At 42.2% G+C, this 19,807-nt stretch overlaps 1 non-coding gene across 1 annotated transcript; it reads right to left on the reverse strand.

Moving 5' to 3' along the window:
- Window positions 1-9,892: 9,892 nt before the first annotated feature.
- On the reverse strand, window positions 9,893-10,106 carry LOC119037726 (small nucleolar RNA U3). The gene has a single exon (XR_005080275.2). It is a non-coding gene; the product is annotated as a small nucleolar RNA U3 (small nucleolar RNA).
- Between the last annotated feature and the right edge of the window lie 9,701 nt (window positions 10,107-19,807).

Genomic DNA, 19,807 nt, shown 5'->3' on the forward strand with positions numbered 1-19,807 from the left:
GCTGAGAGCACATGGCAGGGTGCACAGGAGGACCCCAGGACAATCCATAAAGCAGTAGGGCCTCCTCAGCATTGCCTGTGCACGGATTCCCTGTGTCAACATGTCAGCACTCCGTGGCCACCCCAGGTCTCCTTGGCCATTGCGCAGCTCCCTGCCTTGCTCTTCCCACAGCACCTCTGTGTCCAGGGAAAAGAAGTGGTACGAAAAATAAACCCGATGGCCATGAACCATCAGGGGATCGAGGGGGTCTTCAAAACTCACCCCTAAATCTCATCCACCGTTGGTTCCAGTCTCCTTGATTGGATTTCTGTGAATGGGAACTGGAACAGTGACCCTTAACATCGCATCAGTGGAGACATGAGCTGAATCCAGATATCAAGGCTTCTGGGGACCACAGTCATTCCAGTCCTTCTCAACTCAATTTTAAAAAGTGGCATTTTTCAAAGGCATGTTTAAAAAAGTTAAGTTAAAAAACTGCAACTGACATCAGAACAATTCAGACTCCTCAAAGTGAACAGATAAATGAACACAAACCTTGTGTCCTGATTCAATGATAACTCATAGTATTTATCAAACCCTCATTATGTGTAAGGCCATGTTTTAAGTGCTCATTGTGAATAACATCATTCTGCCCTTGCAAGAAGCTAACAGGCAGATGACTATCCACCTTTCAAACAATAGAAAACTGGTAATGGGTGGCAGGACTAGGGCCCTGTGCTAACAAGAAGTGGGGCTGTAATGAAGACTAAGATCTTTCTAAACAGACACAGCCCAGAGACAGAGGACAGGGGCCCCTCAGTTTGGCCCTGTTTGGACAAACTAGACTCCGCGCCATTGCTTCCAGTTGTTGAGTCTGGCTCTTCTTTGAAGGAAATTATCTGAACTATGGACTCTAGCTTACACGTCATTATTAAATTTTGTTTTATAACTACCTGCCTCATCCACAGAATCTTTGTCATATCAGATGAGTGAAATAATGTAAAATTTAAAAGAATCTAAAACTTCTAGTATTCTTAAATGGATATGTATTTTCTATTCTCATAAGAAACCTTTTGGTAGGTGTAAAGTGAAGGCACATTTAGAGAGGCAAGAATCATGTGCAAGTGAGTGGACAGTAAATAAAAGACGGTAGGGCATTTCTCCCCACTAAGAAAGGGCAACGTTTGTGGGAAAAACCAGTCTTCATGAAAATGCAGTCAGGGAGAATCTTGTAGCTGTAATCTTGGATACACTGCAGCGGTAGCTGCAGTTGAGGATTATCTGGGAATAGGGACACCAGCAGGAGCCGCTCCTGAGCAGAGCACCTTGGGCAAGAACAGGTGGTAGAAACAGAAGTGGTCCAGGCCGACCTGACTGATTAGAGAGGAGGAACCCCCCCTGGAACGGAACAAAGAGGATTCTCGAGGTGCTAGCTTAGTGTTTTAACTAAATTCTGGCAAGAGGAATGAAAAGTGTACACTAGAAATTGTCTGTATATGACTGGCATGATTTAGGCATTTGTGCTAAGCTAATTATATAACAAATTTGATAGGTATCTTCCCTCAAGTTGTGAGATTAAGGAATCCTTCAAGTGTTCTGTTAGAGAAAAACATCTGGGTTTTATCACAATTGCCACAAAAATAAGTGAGAGAGCTTCCTGGCCCTGGTCCCAGCCCTCTTGGGGCTGCATGGCATGACATCCCACCCCTGAGGTCCATGCCAGGGGCATTTCCTTTGTGACAGGCAGAAAGGGACAGCAAAGACTGAGTCTCTGTGGGTGGTGTTTCTATGCCCTGCAGGACAATGCCCTCCCAGAGCTGGGGCTTGGAGCACATCAGGAGGGAGCGCATATGCACTGCAGCACCCGTTTGTGGGACTCCTTTTCCATCTTGCAGTGGGAAGCACTCTGGGAGCAGCTCCTCCCAAAATCCATCCACTGTGTCAGGTAATACAGCAGAAACAGGCAAACAGGTTGTGCTTCATGCCCCCTGACACACAGAAGACACACAAAACACCAGAGAAGGAAAAAGGCAGTGTGGTCTGCTGGCCCAAGAGGGAGGCAGCTCCAGTTCCAAGTGGCAAACACCCGAATCCTCTGATGCCATCCAGAGGGCCCAAGGTTTGTAGGGACCCCTGAATCCTAACGAGCCAGTGCCTTCTGAAGCATTTCTTCAAGGCTGAGCCCTAGTTCCCCAAATATCTCAGAGGGCCAATACTGAGTTAAATTTTGGGCTAAGGACAGAGAAGTTACTAACAATGTTAAAATATCAGAAAATAAATGTGAAGTGGATGTAGTAGAAATGGATGGACCAAATGTTTCTTCCATCCTTATAGTTTTCCATGCCACATAAAGAGCTTTTTCTTTCTTTACCATGTTTGTGGGCTATCAGAAAATGTAGGTTGATAAGTAACTATATAAAAATAGGAAATCACTGATTCAGGTAAGCTGCCTCTAATAGAATCTGGCATAATAAGGTTTGGTCCTTATGTACCAATTGGCATCATATAGATATGTACACTTTGGTATTACAAATGCAGCTATTAAAGCTTAGAGAGACCCATGCTATAATTGTGGCATGGTTTTTGTGCCTTCCATTTTATTATTTGCTGTCCTTTTGGGTCATTAAAAAGAAATAGAACCTATTTCAGAGAACAGATCCCTTAATAAAATTGTGCCAAAATGTCATTTAGCAAAATAAATGAAAAAAGCAAGATTCTTTGTTGTAAATACTTACAAAATATTATATCAAATAGGGAACCCCCTAAAATGCTTTTCTAAGGTTAAAAATGGAATTGCAGAACAGATTACAAGGTTTCTAATCATTTAATATTAGAAACCATTCCAATAAATTGGTTCTAAAAAATGACTGTTCAAATTTTCTTCTATTTGTCTCACTGCCCTCTTTTCAACTGCCAAAAATACCATTAAAAGGGCAACCAGGAGAGCCTGATATAGAAATGACAGTCATCTCTGCCTGCTTGGGACTGGACAACCCACCCATTCCCTGGCCCAGACAGAATGATAGCAAGAAATAAATGTCTAATAACCGAGCCATTCTGAGTTTAGGCTAACTTGTTACTGAAACCTGAACCTTTCTTAATGAACCAAGAATGAAAAGGTTCATTTGCTTACCTTCTTGTTGTAAACTATATAATCATAGTTGATCATCAAGAGAGGTGACTAGTCAAGATTACTTTATTCTCGTTCCACGGGGAAGATGCTTAAAGAAACCAAAGGAGCCGAGCAGTCATTTAGACCAGAGGGGTAGAGAGCTGCAGTGAATTCGTAGGCTGAGGAAAGATGTATTTGTTTTGACATTACAGATGTAGCAGCTTTGGGACATTTTGATGAGAGAGATTTCCTGAAGATTCTGGTAATCCAAATAATAGAGCAGCATTTATGATACTCTGACCTGTGTGTCTACCTATCTATATACCTGTCTACATACCTGCTGGCCTTGCTGATTTTTGTTGATTGACTAACTGATGACATACATAAAACATTAGGTTCCTTCACTCCAACATCAGCTGGGTGCAGTTTTTCTGTGATCTTAAGGAAAAGTGTGGAGACATCAAGCTGTCCAGTGAAAACCAGTCCCTTAGCCTATAAAACGGTGGTGCTGATCAGTAGTCGGTAGTAGTCACTTATCGAGAAATGAAAGTATTTGTAAAATTAATCAACATTAAAATGTAAAAAATTTAAAAAACCCCAAATCACAGAAGTGGGTGTGATAACTGAAATAAGCAAGAGAAAAAATCATAGATGTTAGAGAATGAATTTATGAGATGAAAATGCAACCCTACATCCATGACAAGAGAGAATGTTAGAACCGTAGAAATGAAAACATTGGGATTGCATCAGATGTGAGTAACTAACAAGCATTCATCAAAGTTGCAAAAGCAGAATATAGTAAACAACATAAAGTTTAAAAATGAGGCATTATAATGCAAAATAGACAGGAGAAGAGTTACCTCCACTTAAAAATAATATAATTTTATGAGTAACTATTAAGTGGTCCTGGGTAAGTCTGTGTGTGTGTGCATTTGAGGCATATAGCGGGCAGTCATATTGTGAACACAGTTACCTGGAACCCAACATTAAAAGAATACTTTAGCAATGAAGCAATAGGTAAATTATTTGTTAATGATACCGTCCTAAAACAAACAAAAAGAAACAAAAAGACAATTAGATTTTTTAAAAATTTTTCACAAAAATATAACAGGTGCTTTTAAACCTGAAAGAGTGGAATAGAGAAAAGACATCATAATAGGAGTATAGAATTAATAGTTTGAAGAAAAAAAAGAAAACGGAGACATTTTTTATATTTGTCAGTAAAATTCTCCAACCATATGCATCCTTTAAAAATCCCCCTTTGGAAAGAGTGACTTTAACTGGGTGTTTTATTCTTCTGGATGAACAAACCAAACAAATAAGCAAGTGTGAAGCCAAAAATAAATCTTTAATTTTCAACATTTATTTTTTTAGATTTATTTAATTAGTGTTCAAGTACAGTTTTCTGTCTTTTACTCCCATCCCTGCCCATCCCCCCCAGTGCTCCCCACCTCCCTCCCATTCCCCGCCACCCACCTTAGTTTTTGTCCATGTGCCCTTTATACTTGTTCCTGTGAACCCTTCCCCTTTTCCGCTGTGATTCTCTCCCCTCTCCCCTCTTGTCCCTGTCAGCCTGTCTTCTATTTTAGTGTCTTTGGTCATATTTTGCTTCCTTGTTTGTTTTGTCATTTAGGTTTCTGTTAGAGGTGAGATCATATGATATTTGTCTTTCACTGCCTGGCTTATTTCACTCAGCATAATGCTTTCCAGTTCCATCCATGCTGTTGCAAAGGGTAGGAGCTCCTTCTTTCTTTCTGCTGTATAGAATTCCATTGTGTAAATGTACCATAGTTTTTTGATCCATTCATTTACTCATGGGCACCTAGGTTGCTTCCAGCTCTTGGCTATTGTAAATCGTGCTGCTATGAACATTGGTGTGCATAGGTTCTTTTGGATTGGTGTTTCAGGGTTCTTGGGATATATTACTAACAGTGGAATTGCTGGGTCAAAAGGCAGGTCGATTTTTATTTTTCTGAGAAAATTCCATACTGTTTTCCATAAGGGTTGTACCAGTCTGCAATCCCACCAAGAGTGAACTAGGGTCCCCTTTTCCCCACAACCTCTCTAACATTTGTTGTTTGTTGCTTTGTTTATGATGGCCATTCTGACTGGTGTAAAGTGGTATCTCATTGTGGTTTTAATTTGCATCTTTCTGAATGCTAGTGATATTGAGCATCTTTTCATGTGTCCCTGGATCCTCTATATGTCCTCCTTGGAGACGTGTCTGTTCAAGTCCTTTGCCCATTTTTTAATTGGGAGGCAGGCTTTCTAGAGAAGTTTTCAACATTTATTCTTTACACCAGGTATTTGTTTTAAAAAGTATCTTTGGATTTTGAAAAGTAAATATCAGTTACAAAATTAATTGAGACTTTGAGTTCCAGCCAAGGTAGAGGCATAGGTAGAAATGCTTTGCTTCCTCTCACAACCAAAAGGAGGATAACAACCAATCTAAAATCAATAAACAACCAGAAGCACCAGAAAAATTAAATTTCATGGAACTCTGTCAACCAAGGAATTAAAGAAAAAATCAACCAGAACAACCACACCAGTGTGCCAAGACAAAGAAATATGGCCCATATAAAAGAACACAGCAAACCCTCAGAACTAAGTGATGAGGACATTGCCAACCTAACTGATAGAGAATTTAAAGCCCTGATAATCAACATGCTAACAGAACTAATTGAGCTTGGTTACCAAATCAAAGAATAAATGAAAGATACCCAAGATGAAATAAAGCAAAATATTCAGGAAACCAACAGTGACAAGAAGGAAACTGGGATTCAAAGCAACAATTTGGGACAAAAGGAAGAAATAAACATTCAACTGGATCAGAACAGAGAAACAAGAATCCAAAAAAATTAAGAGAGGCTGGGGACTCTCTGGGACAACCTGAAACATTCCAAATCTGAATTATAGGGGTGCCAGAGGAGAACAAAAAGACCAAGAAACAAAAACTTATTTGAAAAAATAATGAAGAAAAACTTCCCCAATCTGGCAAAGGAAATAGACTTCCAGGAAGTCCAGGAAGCCCAGAGAGTCCCAAAGAAGTTGGACCCAAAGAGGAACTCAAAAAGACACATCATTAAGTTACCCAACATTAAAGACAAGGATAAAATCCTAAGAGCAGCAAGAGAAAAGGAGACAGTTATCTACAAAGGAGTTTCCATAAGGCTATCAGCTGATTTCTCAAAAAAAAAAAAAAAAACCCTTATAGAAAGGAAGGGGCTGAAAGAAGTATTTGAAGTCATGAAAGGCAAGGACCTACATACAAGATTACTCTATCCAGCAAAGCTTTCATTTAGAATGGAAGGGCAGATAAAGTGCTTCCCAGATAAAGTCAAGTTAAAGGAGTTCATCATCACCAAGCCCTTATTATAGAAAATGTTAAAGGGCCTTATCCAAGAAGAAAGATAAAAAATATGAACAATAAAGGGACAACAAACTCATAACTATCACCAAATGAACCTAAAAGAAAAGAAAAACAATGAAAACAAAAACTAACCAAACAGCCACAACAGGAACAGAATCAGAGAAATGGACATCACATAGAGGAAATTCAGTGGGAAGAGGGTACAAATAGTGGAGGAAATGTACAGAGAAGAAGAAGCATAATTAGTAGGCATAAAATAGACAGGGAAAGATAAAAAATGGTATAGGAAACAGAGGCCTTAAAGAACTTATATGTGCAACCCATGGACATGAACTAAGGGTGGGGGGAAGGCTGGAGGGTTGCAGGGGCAGGGTGGATGGGGTATAAAGGGGGAAAAACTGGGAGAACTGTAATAGCATAATCAATAACAAATACCTAAAAAAATTAATTGAGGGACTTCCAGCCAAGATGGAGGCATAAGTGGAAATACTGTACCTCCTTGCACATCCAAGTTTAAGGGCAGCAAAGATTTAGAAACAAAAACACAACAAAAAACAGACAGAAAAGTAAACTGTACCAAAGTCTGACAACAACGAACTATTCATCCAGACAGGTAAGAGGGGTGGAGTCAGCGGCTGGTGGAGTGGTGTATCAGCAGAAAAAGGCAGCCGGACTGACCCAGGTGCTCAGGCAGAAGTCGCTGCCAGATACGTGCATGGGGAATAAACAAGCAGACCCAGTGAGACATGCAAGATGGCTAGCTGACCACGGACACACATTCGTGTGCAGATAAACCAGGCAGGTTTACAAATGGTTAGTAAGACTGACTGATCAACCCAGGACCCCAGCAATGGGAAATAAAGCTTAGAAGCATCTAGTGAAAAAACTTTTAGGGGTTGAGGTGCCAGGGTTTGAGGTACTTAGCCCCACAAGAAAGTTTGTTGGAGAGACCCAAAGACTCCTAGAATGTACACAAGGCCACCAACCTGAGAAGCAGCATCAGAAAGGCCCAGTTTGCTTTCAGAAAGTGGCAGAGGGGACCAAAATCATACAGAGAGCAGAACAAATGCCACTGCTCTCTCTCTCTGACCCCGCCCCCACATACAGCATCACAACCCAGTGACCTGGGTCGCCCTGTCCTGGTGAACACCTAAGGTTAGACCCCTCATGCATAACAGGCACAAACAGACCGAAACATTATGGCTCAAGTAGAAGAACTGCTCAAAGCCCCAGAGCTAATACTTCTAAGAGACCAAGAGATAGCCAACCTATTGGATGCACACTCCAAAACACTGGTAATCAGGATGCTCACAGAACTGGTTGATTTTAGTCACAAATTAGAGGAACAAATGAAGGCTATGCTAAGTGAAATGAAGGAAAATGCTCAGGGAATCAATAGTGATTGAAACAAAACTGGGACTCAAATCAATGGAGTGGATCAGAAGGACGAAAAAACAACCAAACAGAAAATAATGAAAAAACAAGAATTCAAAAAATGAGGAAAGGCTTAGGAACCTCCAGGACATCTTTAAACAGTCCAACATCTGAATTATAGGGGTACCAGCAGGGGAAGAGGAAGAGCAACAAGTGAAAAATTTACTTGAACAAATAATAAAGGAGAACTTCCCCAATCTGGCAAAGGAAATAGACTTCCAAGAAGTCCAGTAAGCTCAGAGAGTTCTTAAGAAGGTGGACCCAAGGAGGAACACACCAAGGTACATCATCATTACATTAGCCAAGATTAAAATGAAGGAGAGAATCCTAGAAGCAGCAAGACCTGAGGGGACAGTTACCTACAAAGGAGTTACCATCAGACTGTCAGCTGATTTCTCAAAACAGAGCTTACAGGCAAGAAAGGGCTAGAAAGAAGTATTCCAAGTCATGAAATCCAAAGACCTACATCCAAGATTGCTCTATCCAGCAAAGCTTTCATTTAGAATAGAAGGACAGTTAAAGTGCTTCTCAGATAAGATCAAATTCCAGGAGTTCATCATCACCAAGCCCTTATTATATGGAATGTTAAAGGGATTTATCCAAGAAAAAGAAGATAAAAAAAATAAACAGTGAAAGGACAGCAAACTCACAGTTATTAACAACCACACCTAAAACAAAAGCAAACTAAGTGGACAGCTAGATCAGGAGTGGCATCATAGAAATGAAGATCACATGGAGGGTTAGCAACAGAGGAGTGAGGGGAGGAGAAGGCGGGAGAAGGTACAGAGAATAAGTAGCATAAGCAGTAGGTAGAAAATAGACAGGGGGATGGCAAAAATAGTATGGAAAAGTATAGAACCGAAAGAACTTGTGACGCATGGGCATGAACTAAAGGGGGGCATGTGGGGGAAGGAGGTGTCCAGGGTGGAGGGGAATGAAGAGGGGGAAATGGGAAAACTGTAATAGCATAATCAGTAAAATATTTTTTTAAATTGAGACTTTGCTTAATGGGAAATAGAAAATGAAATGTTCCAAATCAGGAATTATTGTAACTTTAATATTAACTAAAGTTCATTGTGTTGGCCACCATGCTAAGAAATTTACATGCTTTAGAAGGTACTGTAATTCACCCAGTTTTTACAGGCAAAGAATCTGTCCACAGGCACTTAAACCTACTAACCCTCACATGTTCAGCCATGGAGACCCTCACTTCCCCTGGAGGCAGGCTGTTGGGAGACTGGGAAGAGGGAGGAGACCCAAAGTTCTGGTTGGAGCTTTTTGGCACTGAAGCCTATGTAGCTATGTAAGAAAATGTAAGGTTCCAATTGCACTGTATTTCATTTTTTTAGTTTGAAATTCATAGAGCAGGAAATTCAGAAGTACTAAGTATAATGTTAATACAGTAGTACTGGACAGCTAGGCTTTACTAAATATGTAAGTTAGCTGTGGTTTGCCTTCAAAGAAAGTGGAGCCCTTGCTGGTCTGGCTCAGTGGGTTGGACTTCATCCCACAAACTAAAAGGTTGCTGGTTAGATTCTGGGTCAGGGCACATGCCTGGGCAGTGGGCCAGGTTTCCGGTTGGAAGCATGCAAGAGGCGACGGATGTTTCTCTCCCTTTCTTCCTCTCTCCCTTCCCCTATCTTTAAAAAATAAAGAAATAAAATCTTTAAAAAAAACAAAAAGTAAGTGGAGCCCCCACAAAAAAAAAAGAGACAAAGGCAGATGTCTGAGGCTCCATGGGGGACCATCTTTCACGTGGCTCTGGGCTGGAATCCAGTCTTCTGTGTCATCATACCTAATAATCAAAATGACAGCCACAATGACAAAAATAACAAACCTAAGGCAGAGAACCACTAAAATTTGTTTAGAGGGAGAGAGGAGGGACTTGGCATATCATAGTTCAGAGTGAAGTTCTCAACAACTTAACGTCCCCTTCTCCCCCCCCTCTCCCCCCCCCCCTTTTTCTTATTTGCTACTATTGTTTAATTTTTTTTCTTACCACTCAGACTGTGTTCTCTCCCTCTTACTCTTCCAAAGAAAGAGAAGAACGATCATCAATGGCTATTGGCAGTTGCAAAAGCAACACCAAATGCCAGCTTCACTCTCAGAAGAGAACACTGAGCCTCCTCCTTGTGGTTTCAGGTGCTCTACACGTTCAGAGAAACTTCTCTAGTAACGAACTATAGAAATGATTTCTAAAAGTATAGTCTTACTATTGTTTAATTTTCTAAAATCCCTGCCAATGTTCTTCCCAGCCTTCACCGTGTCCTCTTCTCTGCCTTCTTCTCCCGCAGCTCTCTCTTGGGCCCTGTCCCCTGATTTCCTCTTCTTCTCCAACTTCTGCTTCAGCCCCTCCGTGTTCCTCTCTCTGGCTCCCTTTCTCTCATCTGTGATTTTGCATTTTCATCTATCAACTTGCTCAACAAAAAGAATCTAAGAATTCCATCCAGTAAGGAATCTCAAGATGGCAGGAGAGAATGTCCCTCCTAATGAGGTAGCCTATGTCCCCTAGCCACACTTGTACCAGCATTAAGATCAGCGAACAGGAGGTTCCCATGCCAAGCCTATTATCTCTCTAACCTGCCCTTGGATCTTGAAGAAGAAGTTCAGCATGGAGGACTTGGATCTCCATTTTTTCCCCATGTTTGGAAACAGTACAATACTGAAGCACTGCGGTCTATACACAGAGAAACAGAGATGCTAATGTTCTCTCTGCTCATGGGGAACTCAATTCTTGCTGATCCAGGCTGAGAAGGGGCAGGAGTCCTTCTAACAGATACTGGAAAGGGGAGCAACTCTTGGCCACATCACCTAGCTGCCCAATGTGAGTGATTTCATCTTCTTTTCCACGTCCTGTGACAGGCACCTCTGAGAGGGTGCCCCTGTCATTTTTACTGTTGTCATTTAATGTCTTAAACCATCTCCAAAGAGGTCTACTACTTTACCACACACACACTTATACATATGCAGTATACATGAGGGCACTCCTGTCATTACATGGGTTCCTGGTCACCAGTGTCAGTGGGAAGTAGGCGAGCCTGGGAGCCGAGGGTAAGATCAGCCCTGAGGGTGTTGGAGGCCAGTGGAAGGCTCTGGCTCCATGGGATCTTACACGTCCAACGTCAGAAACCACCAAGCTTCCCAAACCTGCAGTAGCTAACAGGAACCCTACACCCCCATCAGCACTCACAGTCTCCTTCCATGTCTGTCACAGGAACACAGGCCAAACCTCATCACTGCTTCATTTTTGCAAGTGTGAACCACCACGTTTAGGACCCCCTTTGTGCCTCGCCCTCATCTGCATGTGGCTTACCAGATGGCCTTCTCCAACACAGTCTTTTATGCCTCTGCAATTGTTGGAAGCCCTTTTTTGTGCTTTCTATGACCCAGAAGTGGTGATAATGAAATTCCCTGTATCCTCCTCCGCTTCTCTGAGCATTTCCTTCATAGTTTGCTCTAAAAGGACCTGACACTTAGTTGAGGACGCTGCTTTCCCTGCTGGGCTCCAGGGAGCAGCTGTTTTCTTTTCCACACTTTCACTCCCCTGGCCTGGGAAGGGAAGCAGCATCCTCCTGGGCTTGCGTGGTTGGGTTCAGACCATTCTTCCTCCATCCCTAAAAGTCTCAGGTTTTGCAACTCACTTCATAAGGATGTAGTATGTCCGGGCTCTCTTTATTGCCATCATCTACAACTGCTGGGACATCACCTCTTTGCCCTGAGGACTTTATTTCCTTACAGTAAGTAAATCCTTGCCCCTTCTTGGTCACGTCCATGCCCATGCAAATGATCTATTTAATACTCTGGCCTCTCAATCCTTGATATATTCCCCACTATCTTAGCTCAACTACTTGTACCCTTAGTCATACCCTTGACCTTGTCTATATAAATATCTACAAGACCCATAATCTCAATTTTAAAGATGCTACCCTCTGACCTCCCTTCTCTCTAGCTCTCTCCCAACCACCCCGCTGCACCAACCCTGAGATACTCTAGGACTTTCACATCCTCCATCCTCTCACCCTTCCTTTCCTAGCTTAACTTCCTGTTAGTCAAACTGCTTCCCAGGAAATGTCCTCAGCTCCCTCCCCCGTCTTCAACTCTGACCCTTGGTTATACCTTAGGCCACGTTAATTTCAACTCTCTGCAGCCAAAAGGGGCTAAAAAACACACAATTATGCTAACTGGTCTCACTTTGAAAAACATGATCACTAACTTTAGATGGGCTCTGGTACTTGCCTGACACTCACACTATATCCCTTTGCTCCACTTGCTTAGCCACTCAACCAAATGATTGATTCCTACTCTCTGCTCCACCAGAAGAACATTTTGGCAAGCTCCCTCCATACCTGCATCTTTGCCCACATACTGTGCTTAATCTCCTGGTGCCACACATGGAAAATCCTTTTGGTTCTTCTCTTTGGCAACATTCACATCTTCATATAACTATGCTACTACTTCTTCCAGCTTTATAACAATTCCATGAGTATTGTGCTTTTCTCTTTCCCTTTACAACAGAACCTCTTTGAACTCTTGTCTCACACTCTTCCTGATTTCATTCCTCTTACTCACTTGAACCTATTCAAACAGGCTTTGACCTCCACCATTACATTAGAAATATTCTCAGAAAAGTCACCAAGAAACTCCATGTGTCTAACCACAAGCTTCATCCTCATCTTACTTGACCTGACAGGTCATAGGTGATGAATTAAAGTAGAAGTATTGGTATGAGTTCATACTTTTAAACAATATATAAACAGAGGTAGATCCAGAAATAGTTACACACACACACAAACACACACACATCTATACGGGCATGTGTTCGTGTGCACACATACAGGCATATATCTCCTAGCTCCGTCTGCTGAAAGGGTCCAAAAGCAGTAACCCCTTTGTAGCAACTGGTATATTAGAAATCCAGATCTGATTTCTAAATACCACCTTGCACTGAAAGAAACCAAGGCTCCCCCTGGGATCAGAATGGACAGAGTCACCTGCTGCTACTCTGCCCCTGGGGCATCCTGTCCCATCCATGCTGGCCTTTGAGCTGATGGTAGGACCTGCGTCTCTGCACAGATCTGATCTGTGTTTTGCCCCTAGAATGTTCTTTCCCCAGGTGCCTACATGTTCACTCCCCCACCTTCTTCCTACCTTCAGTCAAAAGTGAGCTTCCCAGTGAAACCCCGGATTTCAACCCCTGAACTTTCTCCCCACTTTCTCCATAGCACTTATCACTCTCAAACACAGTATTTCACTGTTTTTTTAATATTATATCCGTTACAATACAAAACAGAGAAAGGTAGGAACTTGCGTCTTTTTTTTTTTATACTACTGCATCCTCAGAGCTAAGAACAGGGCCTGGCACACAGTCAGAGCTCATAAAATATTTGTTGTTCAATAAGTGATATCCAAGTGCCTAACACATTGGTGATCAGTAATGTTTTCAACTAATAACCAATTGACTTACTGACTGAAAAAAGGAACAAACTTAAATGCATGGAATCAGAGAAAGTAGAGCTGAGTAGAGCGTGAGAGTTGAGAGATCATTTGCTTCTACCTCCTAGTTTCCCAGACAGGGAGACCAGGCCCACCAACTCTCACACCCCAGGTGAGGGGTGTCACTCCAGGTGAGGAGCAAGGCCAAGGTGGTTCTCCAGCAGTCTGGCCTCTGAGTCCAGGGCCCCACCACATCGGTAGAGCAGGTTTAGAAAAAAAAAAAAAATATATATATATATATATATATATATATATATATATATATATATATTCATAATAGCCTAACTTTAATTGTATATGCAGATATTTATGGAAATTGAATAAATCACTCCAAAACTTAGGGCAGCAGCAAATTCTCAGGGTGTGAGTGTAAGGGAACACCTAGTATTGGACGGGTTCATTGTCAAAGTTCCTGCTGTTGCTCTGGCAGCTGCTTGATGCTGCTTCTTCGTGCATGAGCTAGGTGATCTAGTTTCTAATTCAGCTAAGCTGCTGATCTTTCTAAGCTTAGAAAGGGTGATCTTTCTAATTCCACTAAGATGCTGAAGCTAGTAAAATAAAGATCTTTTTTGCCTCTTTAGCAGCCCTGTTTATGTGGAGATGTTTTTCTGTGTTCTCTTGCACCAAACCCTCCTGCTTCTTAACTATCCAGAAGGTGGAAAACCAAAAGCAAAGAACATTTGTGCCCAGCCCCTACTGGAACAGGGGGAAATAGTTTCCAAGGTATTTCTATTTTTACTAGTGGCAATAAGTAGAAAACCTCTTTAGTTCCAATCCTTCTCTATTATCAGCCAATTAAAAGTGACTTGGAAACAATTACGCAACACAGGAATTCTGAGCATTCGTGCTGGTGGTGGTGATGGACCACTTGCTAGATTTATTCATTGTACACCTTACAGAAGAATGGACTGTTTTTAAAAAAAAGTATAAATAATGGTTTTGGCCTGATAGGGACTTAATGATAACTCAGTGATTTGGTCTTATTATCCCACTGAGAAATAAGAAAATAGAGGTAAAAAGAGCTGTTTAAGGTCCCAGAGGTAGAAAGGTTGGGTTTTAATTCAGGTCAGATTCCAGCACCTAAGCACTTTTTACTGTAGTCATCATAAAGGAGAATTGGTATTCTCCTGAAGAGTAATACCAATAATTCTAAACTATCATTCTTAGAGAACTTGCATATCTTCTGAAACATTTCAATTGGATTCCAGAGCACATATTCTCAAGACTGAAATTCTTCATGAGTATCTGGATATTCTCTATGTCTGCCTGAGACATGAAGAGATGCTCAATATCACTAGCTATCAGAGAGATGCAAATTAAAACCACAATGAGATACCACTTTACACCAGTCAGGATGGCTATCATAAACAAAGCAACAAACAACAAATGTTGGAGAGGGTGTGGGGAAAAGGGGTCCTTAGCTCACTGTTGGTGGGATTGCAGGCTGGTACAACCATTATGGAAAACAGTATGGAATTTTCTCAGAAAAATAAAAATCGACCTGCCTTTTGACCCAGCAATTCCACTGCTAGGATTATATCCTAAGAATCCTAAAACATCAATATCAAAGAACCTATGCACCACAATGTTCATAGCAGCACAATTTACAATGGCCAAGAGTTGGAAGCAACCATGGTGCCCGTCATTAAATGAATGGATCAAAAAATTGTGGTACATATACACAATGGAATTCTATACAGCAGAGAGAAAGAAGGAGCTACTACCCTTTGCAACAACATGGATGGAACTGGAAAGCATTATGCTGAGTGAAATAGGACAGGGGTTGAAAGACAAATACCATATGATCTCACCTTTAACAGGAAGCTAAACAACAAAACAAACAAGCAAGCAGAATAAAAACAAAGACACTGAAATAGAGAACAAGGGGACAGTGACCACAGGGGAGAGGGAAGGGAATTTAAGGAGGAAAAAGGGGAGGGATTTGGAGAAGCAAATATGAACAACACAGGGATGAGAACGAGGGGGGGTGGAAATGGGAGGGAGGTAAGGAGCACGGTGTGGGGGGGGCTGGGATGACAGAAACAGGCAAAAAACTGTACTTGAAAAATAACTAAATAAAATTATTGAGGAAAAAAAACGACTGAACTTCTCTGGAATCGTCTAAGCCGACCCCTTCTGGCAGCTTCAGTCTCCGACACAGTCCCAGGCAGCTAACCATCTTGACCACTGATGAACAGTGCGTCGAGGTGGGGATCTGTCGCCACATCCCGCGTAGGTCTCCGTACAACTGTGCTTATTAGCACAGTCATTTAATTTGACCTAAGTGCTGTATCTCTAAGGCTTTCGAGGTGTGGTCTTTAGAACCAAGACATATCTAGGTCATCCAAACTATGCTCTAATTCTCTCACAGATCACTCTTCTTCTAGAATGCAGGGTCAGAACAGAATGCAATATTACGAAACCCCACTCTCAAATGCTGGGGAGGGAGATGGTCCAAAAATGCAAATGTGATATCACCAGCCAAATGGAGCCTGCAGTCCAAGAGTCCTAGGATCCCACTGCAACCCATCCTTGCTGTGCTTTGGTGCCAACTCGTGGTGGCTGCTATGTGGCCGCTACTGGAATGGGAGCACCGGGTGTTCATTCGGCTGATTAGTAGAAAGATAGACTTGAACGTTTAACAATGACACAGGTAAGAGATGATAACAAAGTGTAATCATTTCAAAAAGAGTAAGAACAGTAATAAAAAGAGGGTAGAACAAAAACACTTAATTGAAAACAGAAGTGAGGGAGAGCCTGTTTGAGGAAGTAACTTTTAAACATACATGATTATAGGAATCAGTCTCACAAGCAGTTAAAGGAAAGGCAAAGAGCAGGTAAAAAGATCCCCAGGAATACAGAAACTGTATTTTTTAAAATCTGCAAGGAGACTGGTGAGGTTGAAAAGCTAATAGGAGGAAAAAGGACTGGACAATGGGCCAGAAGCCTGACCTGGAAGGTCTTGAAGAGACTGGAGGTTCTCAGGCTGCACTGAGAAGTTGTTAAGGAGCTGGTGAGATCAGAGTGAGGGCAGGAGCAAAAGCAAGGGCCTCAGTTAGGAGGGTATTGAAACGTCCAGGGGAGCCGTGCTGGAGGCATGAGCTACATGGTGAAAATAGCTAAACGCAGACACATGGCTGATTTGTTGGGGTTGTGCTTTGTCTTGAGTTCACTTTATTTTTTCTCTCACTTTTTAATCTTCTCCTGAGGTATGGTTATTGATTTTAGAGAAAGAGGGGAAGGGTGATGGGCAGAGAGAGAGAATGAACCATCCATATGAGAGAAACATGGGTCAGTTGCTTCCTGTAGGTGCCCTGACCAGGGATCAAACCCTCAACTTTCGGCGTACGGGGACCATGCTCCAATTAACAGAGCCACCCAGCCAGGGATCTGTTCTCTTGTTACATGTATGTGGTTCATGACTATGCCCTCCATTTTCCATTGAGGGAAATAAGGTCGTTAGAAGCACCATCAGCTGAACTGAAACCACAGTTGTGTTTGGTTTTCCTAGACAGTTTGTCAGAGGCACCTCTCCGAGTTGCCATTGTGCTCACTAAAATCCGATCATGAGTTCTGTCCCCTTAGGAAGCCAGAGGAAATGCTCCTGATGTCTAACTGACCATTGCACCATCAAGCAGATGCTGAAGAAGACGATGGGCCTGGGGGCCCTTCCATCAGGGTGTCTGCCCAGCCTCCTGGGGGTGAGCAGAAAACGATGCCCACAGGTCGGGGTGGCGGGACTGGATGGGAGAGGACGCAGGCTCTGACTCCAGCCAGGTCTCTGTCCCAGCCCAGCACTTACTGAGGCAGCTTCCTCCTCCTCTTGCTGCCTCTGTTCTGTGTCTGTGCCATTAAGATGGAAATAGAACCCAGTTCATAGAGTTGTTGGGGTGACGGAATGAGTGATATGAGGAAGGTGTTTGAAGAGTGCCTGGCACATGGGCAGTGTTAAACAACATTAGATGTTAAGATTGGGAAAGATCAGTGGGTAGTTGTTCATTAAATATTTGCAAAGTAACATTGTCACCCATAGAGGCTTATATATTTAGGGTGAGAATAAACGTGCAGGATTTTAACTTACTCTATCTGCTCTCTGGGCATGAGTCATGTCTTGGAAACACTTTCTCACCAACTTGAACATCCCAAAATCAAAGATGAGCAACAGGATAAAATAAGGGGAAAGTGAAAGGAATGTCCAGGGTCCCCACCTACATCCCTTTCTCTATTAAAAGTTGGAACAGAGAGGTCCTTGGAGGATATTTCCCATTTTTCTAAAAATGGAAATACATTGGAAAAACTTCTAGGCTTAAGAGCATGTTGACACCTCTAATCAGTATATTGCAAATAAGGAAGTAAATACATGTGACTAACCTTCAATGTAAATAAAGACAGAAACTCCTCACTACATTTTCTCTGAAAAAATTTAAGAGATGTCAAAAAGTGGTTTTGCCTGCATAACTGAGTTGGATTGCACACAGCAGTCTGTAAGAGTAACATTTCCCAAGATGGCACTCGGATTTTTTAAACCAGCAGACCACTTTGGCAATGGTCAAAACATTCAGGAATAACAGGGACATAGCCAGATGTGCCTTAGAGAATCCACTGTCTGGCCAAACCAGCAAACCCTCCAGAGAGGGGAGTGAGCTCAGCAGGTAGAAAAATTTCCTGTCATGCTGAGATGTGTGTTAGGGATACTGCTGTGACCCACAGAAGCCAGATCCCGCCAGTGCTTCTGCAAGATGACAGGGAGGCCTTCTGAAGGCATAGCCCAGCGTCCCGACAGTATGTGTTCCAGCAGAGCCAGATTCATTCCCAGACCAGGCAACACTGGCTCATTATTACAGGAAAGCAACGAGCATCGGTCATTCAAATGTATTCTTATCTGGCCAGCCAGGACACTATGATTTGCTCCTTAAGAGCTGATTTTTAAACAAATTTCCATGAGGATATTTCTTCAAAGAAAATCTAGTTTACCCTAGATTTTCAGCAGGAAACACGTTCTCTGTTTCACTCTCTCTCTCTCCCCCCTCTCCCGCCCCTTTCCCTCCTCACTCTCCCTGTCTCTTCCCTTCTCCCTGTTTCCTGCCCCCATTTCCCCCCAGCTGGATGCTGGCAGGGAGATTCATTCTCAGCTGTACCTGGTTCCAGGAGAAGTTCCTTTGCTTGTAGGGATTCTGCAGTCTCCTCTGATTTCTGTCACCTGATAACCTTATCAGATGAGCTTGTCCCAGGGTACTGGGGAGGGGGCATGAGAGAAATATGACAGTTTATTTTTGAGAGGGGGGTAAATTCAGTTCAGAGGCACAAAGCAGAGCCCCTTGAACTGCTGATGCCAATAAGAACCTAATTATCAGTGGACGGGTTCACTGATAAAAAATTATCAATGACTTTTTAAAGATACTTCATGAATCACTCTGATTAAGTACAGAGTTGGCCATATTTTTTATTTGTTCTCCCCAAACTCCTCTGTTGTCAATCCAGGGAGCAAATAATTATTCAACACTTATTTGATTGCCACTCACTGTGGTGGACACAGGGACCACCTCAGTCATGCCTCTCGCTTCACGGGAAGGACAGACAGTGACAGGAATCAGGTGCCCTGGTGTCAGGGCTGTGAAGATGACAAATGTGATGGGCTTGGTGAGGTGGTAGGACAGGTGGTTCAGGGAAGCCCTCTCCAAGCAGGTGGTATCTGAACCGGGATCGGGAGGGTGAGAATAAGCCAGGTTTTTTCATTTTTCTTTTCTGTTTTTGCACCTTGCAGATTTTTCATTTCTAGTCAAGTAAATCTCAGTCTTCAATATCTCACCCCACAAAAAAACCTTTTGGGGGATCCTGATAATTTTTCCCAGAATAAAACTGTCATGAGAGCAAAGAGTAAGAAAGCCACTGCACTTTACCCCCAGCCAGAATTATTCCACTAGCTCCAGCTCGGACCTCATAAGGCCCCACTGTGCTGCCTCACCGACCCTCTGCTCCTATATAAGCTCCTGGCTGGCAGAGATCTTTGTCCCTTAGAGCCCGGGAAGCTGTTGCAGGTGACCTGTTGGACTCGGACTCATTCGCTCATTTCCTCATTTTTGCTGTAATTGAAACAAAATTTTATTCCTTTTTTTAAATTTTTGTTATTTATTCAGTTTTTTATTTTCTTTTTCACATTTTTATTTTAATTTTGTTAGTTTCATTTTTATTTTCTATTTCTCAATTTCTTTCTTATTTAATTCTATCTTGTCTTTTATTTTACTTTATTTTATTTCATTTCATTTTATTTTGTTTTTGTTTTAAAGTCACCATGTCTAGTGATTCTGCAGCACTCTCTGCCAGTGAAAAGTGCCCTGTGGGTGGTTACATCCTGCTGAGCCCCATTGGCCACTGCACCTTTGCTAAAGTCATGTTGGCCCGGCACCTTCTGACAAGAC

The sequence above is a fragment of the Artibeus jamaicensis genome, unplaced genomic scaffold (assembly GCF_021234435.1).
Source record: "Artibeus jamaicensis isolate MK-2021 breed Jamaican fruit bat unplaced genomic scaffold, CSHL_Jam_final contig_1082, whole genome shotgun sequence".
In the NCBI taxonomy this organism is placed as follows: domain Eukaryota; kingdom Metazoa; phylum Chordata; class Mammalia; order Chiroptera; family Phyllostomidae; genus Artibeus; species Artibeus jamaicensis.